This window comes from Poecile atricapillus, chromosome W (genome assembly GCF_030490865.1).
Source record: "Poecile atricapillus isolate bPoeAtr1 chromosome W, bPoeAtr1.hap1, whole genome shotgun sequence".
NCBI classification, from domain to species: domain Eukaryota; kingdom Metazoa; phylum Chordata; class Aves; order Passeriformes; family Paridae; genus Poecile; species Poecile atricapillus.
This window is the reverse complement of record NC_081288.1, coordinates 90,226,043-90,234,563: the sequence shown is the minus strand read 5'-3', so window position 1 is coordinate 90,234,563 and position 8,521 is coordinate 90,226,043. Positions and strand designations below refer to the sequence as shown.

At 41.8% G+C, this 8,521-nt stretch overlaps 1 long non-coding RNA gene across 1 annotated transcript; it reads right to left on the bottom strand.

Moving 5' to 3' along the window:
• Positions 1-5,844: 5,844 nt before the first annotated feature.
• LOC131591672 (uncharacterized) lies at positions 5,845-7,569 on the bottom strand. The gene is made up of 2 exons (XR_009280445.1): positions 7,253-7,569; positions 5,845-6,107 (listed from the first exon to the last, which is right to left on the bottom strand). It is a non-coding gene; the product is annotated as an uncharacterized LOC131591672 (long non-coding RNA).
• Between the last annotated feature and the right edge of the window lie 952 nt (positions 7,570-8,521).

Here is an 8,521-nt window from a genome sequence, read left to right as displayed (position 1 = left end):
ACAGAAACACACACAGTTCTTAGACATACACAGCCTAGGCCAATATATACAAGCACACTCTTCTGACTAGTATCAGGATGAATCTCAAAGTGGCAGATGCTTTGCTCAGTGTCTAAACATATGTCTTGTGCATCACTCGTGTTAGCCTCACAGATAAACCCTTGTTATTCCCAGGTAACACAAGATTCCAAATGCACAGTTTGCCACTTCCCAGTCATCATCTGGGCCCATGTTCTATGCTCCGAGGTGTAGAGCACTATCTCTTCATGATTCAATCCTAATGCAATAATAGGGTGGATACTGTAAATTGTGGCATTACATATAGTCAGCACAAAGGCAGTAACTATTTCGGTGGTAGGGTCATAAGTAAAATTTACCAGAGTCCACCAAGACTGAAGTTTTCTTTCTAAATTATTTGCATTGTCCCAGACAATTTTCCAAATTTCAATTGGAAAAGCACCTTCACTTCCTTCCCTTATTACTGAAGCAACTATTGATTGCATCCATAATTATGCCTGTATGCAGCTAAGGGCTAATGACACATTATTTTGGGCAATATTTAGTGCTTTTATTATTAGCTTGTGGTCCTGGTCCCCAGCCTCCTTCCACCTTGGTAATATTTTAGAAACTTCCCATTGGTTAGTTCCTAGTGCTAATAAAGAGGATTGTAGGGGCTGTTTTAGTTTCGTTAAATCACTTGTGGCACTGGCTAATTTATTCATTAATATTTCTGAATCAATTCCATTTAATACCCCCAACCCTGTTCCTAATATTCCAGTTAAGTCTCTTCTCATTCTGCCCCTGATGTGTATCTGCTTTTATAACCATGTTGCCCAGCCCTCAGATGATGTTTTTAGGAAAGAGGAGCAGGCTGGCTGAATCTCAGAGATGTTAGTTTGCATTTGTAATTCAATACGCTTGAGAGACCACTCTGGGTTAAATAACAGTTGTTGCTGTCCTGTATTCCTTATTACATATGGACCAACTTCATAAAGTTTAGGTTCCATCTTAGGTTCAGTTTTAGGTGGTGTGGTCTGAGCTTGGGTTACAGTTGATTTGGTCATTGCAATAGGCACAGCTTTCATTCTAAATTTGAATATTAGCCCTTTATCACCATGACCCCAAAGGCAGGCCATATCCACTGTTTGTACTAATGTAAAATTATACCAACAATCCAATTTACTTAAACGATCACAAACTTCTCAGTACTTGCCCATAGAAGCTGAAACACTAATTTGAACTGCCTTTTCATAGTTAGTCCCATTAATCATCCGGCATCCTACCCTGATTTCTTCTCTGATAGTCCCTTGAAGGGTCCATAACCTTTGTTTTTGCCCTTCTCGCTTTTTATATACTTGGTTTTCATGCATAACCACAGTTGATACGTTTAAATATCTTATATCAGAGTATTTTCCCATGAATCCAATGGATTGAATGAAAGCTTGGGACTAAGGCCATTCAGCATTTTTCTGGCTAGAGGTGCTTTCCAATTCTTGAATTACACTTGTGGCTACAAGTAAAACAAACAGAATGACTTTATTGACTAGGTTTTTGCAAGCCCGATCATGGAATACTCCTAACTGCCATATACTCATTTTGCTCGAGTAAGTTTTAGTTTCAGTTCATTGTCACCCACTGTTATTTTCCAAGGGGCTTCTGGAGCCTTCTTCATTCGAGAATGGTGAATCCAGGCGCTCTGTTCCTTCATCTTAACTGCTGTGAAGGTGGTGAGGAGCACCTGGAACGGTCCTTCCCACTGTGGCTCCAAAGTTTTTTCTGTATGAGAACTAACATACACACAATCTCTAGGCTGTACGTCATGCACTGGCCCACCCAGCCCTCTGTTCTGGGTTCCAGCCACATGTTTCACAATTGCTTTGAGCTGCTTGCCTAGGGCTATCATACAGGCAGTCAGCCTCTCCTCCCCCACTTGGGTAGACAATCCCTTTTGCACACCATATGGTCTCCCATAAAGCATTTCAAAGGGACTTAGTTTTTCTTTGGCTTTGGGCTTGGTTCAGATCCGCATCAACGCCAGTGGGAGAGACTGAGGCCAAGGTAAATTAGCTTCTTGTCTCAGCCTAACAATTTGCTGTTTAATTAAATGATTCATTTTTTCTACTTGGCCACTTGACTGGGGGCGATAAGGGGTATGGAGCTCCCAATCTATCCCCAGATGTCGACTGATATGTTGTACTATTTTTGAGATAAAATGTGGCCTCCTATCAGAAGACATTGTGGCTGGAACCCCAAAGCGTGGTATTACTTCTTGTAGCAATACTTTGGTTACCTCTCGGGCTTCGGCAGTTCTGGTGTGTCGCTCTATTGGGAACGGCGAGAATGACACAGACTCTCTTGTGGAGTTGAACAGGAGAATTTCTCTCGGTTTATTACCTCAGGTCTTTTTTATAGACCGATACATGAAAGTACAGAAAAGAAAAACTCTTATTGGTTAGTAAACTAACACATCACCATCATGGGTCAGTGGGGTTCGCCACCCTTCGACCTTCTCTTGCAAGAAAACAAGGAACAGACAAACAGCACCAGCAAGGCTGTTTTCTATCTCTGAGGACTGTTTTAATTCCTCCCCATGATATCCCAGGCCACTTTCTCAGGCAAGACTGAGAAAGTTATGTTACCTGCTATTCCACAGGCACTATGCTGCCTGCTTCACAGTTAGCCTCCATACTGGTGGGAAAAGCCTCTGGCCACCCTGAAAAGGTATCTGTTAAAACCAACAAATATCAATACCCCCCTTTTCTTGGGAGTTCTGAGAAGTCAATTTGCCACTGTTGTCCAGGCCCATGGCCTTTTCTAATTTGACCGAGTTTTGGTTTGGGAGTATTCTTAGGTTTAGTCTGGAGGCAAATGTCACAGTGCCGAGTTACCTGAATGACAGTAGAGTATAAATTTCTGGCAGTAATCTTTTCAATTAGATAGCTATACAAAACATCTATTCCCCAGTGTGTTTTCTGGTGCTCTTCTCTTACTAGTGACCATAACAAATGAGAAGGGATAACTATTGTCCCTTCTGCAGTAATAGCCCATCCCTCTTGGTTATATTTTCCCCCTTGATCTTGAATTAGTTTTCTATCTTTTCTAGTATATACTGGCTTACCTTCAAGGGAGATTTGTCCATCAGGAATTAAGGCTTCCTCAATTGTTATCTCACCTTTTGCTGCTTCTTTTGCCTCTCTGTCCGCCAGCTCGTTCCCTTCCTCCAATTCTGAGCTCACCTTCTGGTGTGCCTTAATGTGCATAATTGCTACCTGCTCAGGTAGCTGGACTGCTTCCAGTAGCTGCAATATCTCTTGCGCGTGTTTGATGTTTTTCCCTTTTCTTTCTAGATGGCCCCATGTGCTTGTACAACCTCAAATGCATATCTCGAGTCTGTATAGATGTTTATTTTTCTTCTCTTTGCAATCTCCAGGGCACGGGTTAGAGCGATGATCTCTGCTTTTTGTGCAGAGGTATCTGTTTGCAAGGGTCCAGATTCTATTACTTCTTTGAAGGTGGTAACTGCATACCCAGCATGTCGCTTTCCACTGATAATGTAGCTGCTCTTATCAGTGAACTAGGTTTCTGCATCATCTAGCAGGGTGTCTTTCAGGTCTGGAAGGCTGGAGTAGGAGGCTTCGATAGTCTCCAGGCAGTCGTGATGCACCGGCTCCCCTTGATTCCCACTGAGAAAAGAAGCTGGATTGATAATGTTAGTTACAACTATCTCTACATCATCTTGTTCTACCATGCTGGCTTGGTATTTCAGGAACTTTTGTGGGGAAAGCCAGTGCCCGCCCTTTACTTCTAGGACTGCAGACACTGTGTGAGACACCAATACAGTCATTTTCTGACTCAGCGTGAATTTGCGTGCTTCTTGAATATTCAGCACCACTGCAGCAACAGCTCTAAGGCATCCTGGCCATCCCTTGGCTGTTGTGTCTAGTTGTTTGGAGAAGTAAGCAACTGCTCTTTGGTACGGACTCAAGTCCTGGGCCAGTATTCCCAGGGCAATTCCTTGCTTCTCATGGGAAAACAGGAAGAACGGTTTACTTATATTCGGGAGTCCAAACGCTGGGGCTGATATTAGGGCATTCTTCAGCTGTTGGAAGGCTTGTGTGGCTTCTTTTGTCCACTGGAGGTCTCTGTTCTCGCTTGTAGTGAGCACATACAGAGGTTTCACAAGCAACTCATAGCTGTGTTTCTATAGTCTGCACCATCCTGTCATCTTTAAGAATCTTCGCAGCTCCTTTACTGTTTTAGGTTTTTGGGTTTGGCATATCACTTCTTTGCGATCTTGCCCTAGAGTCTGTTGTCCAGCACTGATTTCATAACCCAGATAAATTACCTTTTGTTTCACTACCTGGGCCTTTTTCTTTGATACCCTGTATCCTTGAAGTCTCAAAATTTAGCAGGCTTACCGTCCAGGCTATGCATGCCTCTTTCATCCGGGTGGCTATGAGGATGTCATCCACGTACTGCAGTATCTTTCCTTCTTCTGGGGGAGCCTCCCAGGATTCCAGATCCTTGGCAAGTTGGTCCCCAAACAGAGTAGGAGAGTTTTTAAATCCTTGAGGCAACACAGTCCAGGTGAGCTTGGATTTGTGCCCACTTTTGGGGTTTTCTCATTCAAATGCAAAAATTTTCTGGCTGTCCTCATGGATAGGGCGGCAAAAGAAGTCATCTTTCAAGTCTAAAACAGTAAACCTAGTTAGCTCGGGTGTCAGGCACGTTAGCAGAGTGTATGGATTTGCGACTAGAGGACAGAGGTCCTCAGTTATTTTGTTAACAGCCTTTAGATCTTGTACTATCCAGTATGACCCATCAGGTTTCCGGACTGGCAAAATGGGAGTATTGAACTCAGATGGGCACTCTTTTAACAACTCTAACTGCAAAAAGTTTTCAACTATGGGACTAATTCTTTCCCTATCTTCCCTTTTCAGGGGATGCTGTTTAATTCTAACTGGTTGTCTTCCTTCCTTGAGTTTGATTAATATTGGGAGTGCATTTTTTGCTCTCCCTGGCACATTGGAGGCCCACACTCCAGGAAATACTTGATTTATTATTTCTTCACTAATTTCCCCCTCTGTGTGGATGGCTGTCAGCATTAAACTCAATGCCTCTATGTACTGTTCATCATTTACCTCCAGAATAACCTCTCCATTTTTAAATTTAATAGCTACTTGTAATTGTTCTAACAAGTCTCTACCCAACAGATGTCTCAGGGAGCTGGGCAGATATAGGAATTTATGAATGCCCCATTGCTTTCTAAGCTTATACTGTAATGGCTTGCAAAAATATGCTTTTTCAGGTTGACCAGTTGCTCCTATTACTGTAACATAACCCTTCCCCACAGGTGCTAAAATCTTATTCAAGGCTGAATATGTTGTCCCCGTGTCAATTAGAAATTCCACTTCTTTCCCTTTTTCCCCCAGTTTCAATTTTATAACCAGTGGATCTTCTGGGGTGAGATCTACTATGGAGGCTAGCTTTGGAGCAAGCTGCAGGCCCCATGGCCTGCCAGGCCTGCCTGAGAAGCTAGCCTGGGAATTTCATGGGAGGATTCCAAATAATCCTCAAAGACAGAAAACAGCCTGCAGGTGCTGTTTGTCTGTTCCCGTGTTTTCCTTGCAGGAGAAAGTCAGGGGGTGGTGAACCCCACTGACCAATGATGGTAATGTAGCACTTTACTAACTGTCATGGAGTTACTTTACCTTTAAGAAAGTTAAAGTTGCTGGGGACTGCCTGGAGTCTTTTCTCCTGACCAATTATCGGTCATTGCTGAGAATTGACAGCAGTTTTAGCCATTGAAAAGTGGGATCTGTTATAAATTCACTCGAGAGAGTGTTTAAAGTTAATAAAGGGAAATTTTATTAATTATAGCAAGCAAGCAATAAGCAAAATACAGCGCTGGACAGCCGGAAAGCGATCCCGCTTTTCCGCGGCCGTGCCTCCGTTTTTCGTGTGTCTCCTTTTAATCAGTCCGGCTCTCCGGGCTTCCCCGATGACGTGTCCTTCCTCGGGTCTTTCTACGCATGCTCCTTCATCGGTCTATGGGTCTGCTCGTTCGGTCTTTTCCTTATCTTCCTGTAACCTTTCTTCACTATTCCCTGTAAAGGCTTAGCTCAGTAATTTTTTGAATTCAAGGAATCTTAGCAAGGACATAATAAACGTCAGTAGCTATACAAGCATCAGATACTATACATACGTAAGTAACTATCGTAAGTAGGTACAGGGTAAGTAACAATCTTGATTTTACAGAACATAATATTACAGAATATCATATCTACATGTTTAGTCGAACAAAAGGGTCTCTGTTTATCACAATCCCCCCCTTTTTCTATTCCCTACTTTTGTTCGTTAAATCTTTGCAATTCCCTTTTACTTAGTTCTAGATAATCTTCGGTTTCTTCTCCATTTAAGGGTTCATATTTGGTCTGTATTAACATAAGATGAGCTGCCTCTAACCTGCTTTTTACGATGTTAATAACTTTATTAAGAATGCAAGGGCCAAAAGTAAGTCCTAAAATTAGTAAAATCAGTGGTCCGGCTATAGTAGATAGTAAAGTTGTTTGCCAGGGAAAATAATTAAACCAGGATTCGTACCAACTCTGTTGCATTTCTTGTTCTTTCTTTCTCTTTTCCAGTCCTTCCTGTAATTTAGCCATGGTTTCTCTTACTATCCCACTTTTGTTTACATATACACAACACTCTTCTTTAAGTGCAGCACACAGGCCCCCTTGTTGTAAAAATAATAAGTTTAATCCTCTTCTGTTTTGCAAAGCCACTTCTGCCAATGAGTCTAGGGAGTCTGTGAGGTCTTTTATGGATTCATCAATTCTCCTTAAATCCTCATCTACTGAAATTCTAAGCTCTTTAAGTCCCTGGTGTTGATGAACTAAGGATGCTATACCTGTTCCTAATCCAGCCCCTCCTATACCTAGTAATACGGCTACTGTTAATACTGTGAGGGGTTCTCGTTTCACCAAATGGTGTTCTGTGTTCTGGTATTGTGTATACATATATTCTTCAGGATGATAAATAATCCGGGGAACTATTATAACTTGTATGCAAAATTCATAAGTTTCATTAAAGACTGTTACAGAAACACATGGGGTTACTCCTAAAGTGTTACAAACCCATTTAGTATTAGGTGCTGGAATCAGCCACTGAGCTGGCTTACGAGGATCTTTAACCTGTAATTTTGTCTGACATAAATGTTTCTTATCTGGGGGCACATTTCCCACGCATTTACCTTTTCCAGTGACTCTAGATAATGTTATTCCTGGAGTGTTTTCTCTTCCCGATTTCCATAAACAGGCAGCAGGATTAGTGCCATTTACTCTTTTTGGTTCTGCTGTGGAACCTATGGCCTCATAAAAGGGTGGGTTAATGTTATAACATAACCAACATTCTCTAGTTAAATTTGGGTGTGTATCATTTAATACTTTAAAAGTAGCTTGTAATATTTTCCAAAGAACTTCATTTCCATATTCTTGGGGTGTCTCTACTGTAGTTGTTACTTGTGTGTTATTTTCTAATTTTTCTGAATAATTACTCTGATCTCTTACTTTGGGGTCTATTACCCCCCATACCACTGGATTTGGCCCAACAGATCCCGAATCATGTAGAACTATTTCTTTCTTTATAAGAATGTGCACTCCCCGATCTTTTCCAGGTTCCCATATCCTGAGACCCCAGGTTCGTCCCAATAACCACCCAGGGTCTTGGGACTGTGTAATATTGATGTAATGAAATTTGCAAGTCCCAGTATATGTTACTTCTCCCGAGGGGCCTATCCAGGGCTTTATACATCCATGTGGACCCCGTTCAACCTTTAGATACTTATCTGGGTTTTGTACTTTCCACCCCATGGAAATTGTTTCACAGCCCCAATATCTACAATAAAATTCCCCAGGGTAATTACAATATCCTCTGCCTGGATTAGAAGCTGGGCACATATATAGTACTCTCCCGAGCGGGATATGACTAGTACTCTTCCATTTAATAAGAGAGTCCAGTGTAACTTGAAAGCTAGGGTCTCCAGAGACGATCTGTGATTGGATAATAGCCTGGTCTTCCCATCGAATTATAGACCAATTAAAGGGTTCGTGAGTCTTGCCTATACAAATGTCAAATGTGCTAATTAAGATTGTAAATATTATTGATTTCTTAAATGAGTATTGGCTTCCCCTGCTATAATAGAGGCTTTTCTTTTGTATAGTGTCAGTTTGGATTTCCCAAAAATTATTTTGCTGGGTTGTATCATTCCCATTCTTGTGGCATTTCCAGGTCCATGACCTTTTGGTCCCATGTATATTGGAGTGTTTCCCTCCACAGTTTATTACTCCTCTGCCTCTCCCATCGTCGACCCGTTTGCTGCGGGACACGGGGTGTACCATCTTCTCGGCAGCAAGAGTATTCTTCGGGAGGGAAATTACTCCTTCTCTTATTAATTCTTTGTATGTATTTTTTCCAACTTTTATGCTTTATTAAAGGGATATTACATCTTAATTCCGGGAGC